This window comes from Austrofundulus limnaeus, unplaced genomic scaffold, assembly GCF_001266775.1.
Source record: "Austrofundulus limnaeus strain Quisiro unplaced genomic scaffold, Austrofundulus_limnaeus-1.0 Scaffold342, whole genome shotgun sequence".
Lineage (NCBI taxonomy): Eukaryota > Metazoa > Chordata > Actinopteri > Cyprinodontiformes > Rivulidae > Austrofundulus > Austrofundulus limnaeus.
In genome coordinates this window covers 427,172-429,318 of record NW_013952744.1, presented here as the reverse complement: position 1 = coordinate 429,318, position 2,147 = coordinate 427,172, and the positions used below count along the sequence as shown (strand labels likewise).

The following is a 2,147-nucleotide window of genomic DNA, read 5'->3' as shown; positions in this document are numbered from 1 at the left end:
CAGTAATATTTGGGGTCACAAGTTTTTGCCATGGGTATTTTGTGAGTCAGAAGACAAAAAGTTTGGGAACCTCTGACCTAAATCATGAAGTGGTAGCTGAGATTAGTGCTAGTTAAGATGCTTTCTCTGCTTTACAGCACTTTGTTGCTGTGCTGACACTTGTGCTGTGTTAATTAGCTCCACGTGAGTAAAACAACAAATAAGCACAGCATGAACTGCTGGATGGGACTGTGKGAGCAGGACAGGATGGAGAAGGGGGCTCAAATGTTTGAAGATGAATCAAACATTTATTGACTTTTGCTKAAAACCTGTGAACCTGCAGTATACCACCCACCAGACATCACCAGTTTGTTGATACTTCCTGTAAGGGACTTCAAATTTGAATAAAAGTATGTTAAAATGATTTGTTTTCTTTTGATTGACACTTTTTGACCAACCAAGTTGATTTATAGCTTCTCCAAAGCCAATAATGTGCAGCAAGCTCTACATGTTGCATGTCCCGTCCACATACATGTGGTTGACTYTAGAAGCAACCAATCAGCTCTGAGCTTTATTCTGACACCACAGCTGTGTARCCAATCAAGTTACCTTTCATTCAATGTGCAGCTTTTGCGGAAGGAGACAAGTCAAGTCAACTTGATTTATATAGCACGTTTAAAACAACTGCTGTTGGTCAAAGTGCTTCACACATTACAACTAATAGAAAGCGATTAGAWAGCGGTGTTATTTTCCCTGTTGCAAAACCTTCTGTTTATACCTAGAACTGCAGTACTGCTGATATAAACCCAGATCTAGTGACACTGTTTCACAGATTTCCCTCACAGATGACTTTTATTATAACCAGGTTTGTTTATAGTGATAATGTCAGAAAGTGGTTAGTGGTATTTTTTACCATGTGCACGCTGTGTACTGTTTTGTTGTGAGTCAGATTTTATAAAAAAGTGTTGCAAAAYGAAGACAGAGTCTTTAGGTGGGGCAGCTGTGGTGGAGTGGTTAGGAGAGTTGTCCTGTAACYGCTGGGTTGCAGGTTCAATCCCCCATTCCAGTCGTCTCAGTCATTGTGTCCTTAGGCAAGACACTTCATCCACCTTGCCTGTTGGTGGTGGTCAGAGGGTCCGGTGGCACCGGTGCATGGCAGCCCCTGTCTCTGTCAGTGTGCTCCAGGGTAGCTGTGGCTACAGTGTAGCTTACCATCACCAGTGTGTGAATGTGTGAAGTGTAAAGTGCTTTGGCGTCTGTATGGTCTTGATAAGGTACTATATAAGTTCAAGTCATTTACCATTTAAAATATTAAAAATAATAATATCAGTAACTAAAATAGATTCATTTATTTGCTTTGTTGGATTATACTGCATTCAATTCCCTTTTACATCAAACTCAAAAAATTGGATTATAATATAAAGCTAAATCGAATTGTTTTGCATTGTTTTTTGCTGCGCGTGCACATTTATTATTACTTATTTACAAGCAGCTTGATGGCTCAGTGGTTAGCACTGACACCTCACAGTAAGACGGTCTTGGGTTCGATCACCGGATCGGACCTGGGGTCTTTCTATGTGGAGTTTGCATGTTCTCCTCATGCTTGCGTGGGTTTTTTTCTGGGTACTTCAGTTTCCCCCACAGACCAAAAACATGTACAAGAGGATGCCTTCAGGCCCAGGCCGCCCTTGCAAAAGAGATCTGTGATCTCAGTGGGATTTGCCTGTGTAAATAAAGGTTAATGAATTGTATAATGTGTGGCAGTGAGAAGACATTTCAAGTCARGTCAAAGTTTATTTCTACAGCAATTTTTAAAATATCCTTGTTGACTAAAGCAATGCATATGGCAAATGGACTGTACTTATACAGTAGTTTAGTTTAGTTTATTCATTCATTTAAAAACTTATAGCAACTTTATATCCAACCAGGATACTCAAAGAGCTTTACACTACAGTCTGTGTCCTCATTTACCCGTTCACTTCACTCTACTAGGTCTATCGAAAGCTAAACCAGACAACTGGTCAGTGCTTTAAATCACATTCATACACTGCTGGGACACACATCAGAGGCAGTGGGGGGTCAGTGTCTTGCCCAGGGACACTTTGACGTGTGATTGAATAGCGGGGAATTGAACCGCCAATGCATTGGAGCACGACTCCCCTATCCAC

The 2,147-nt window shown here is 41.0% G+C and overlaps 1 protein-coding gene across 1 annotated transcript in view; it reads right to left on the bottom strand.

Annotated features, from left to right (window-relative positions):
• Window positions 1-2,147, bottom strand: part of LOC106527772 (plexin-A2) — a gene marked incomplete at its 5' end in the record, with an annotated part of 281,724 nt that overhangs the window by 9,082 nt on the left and 270,495 nt on the right.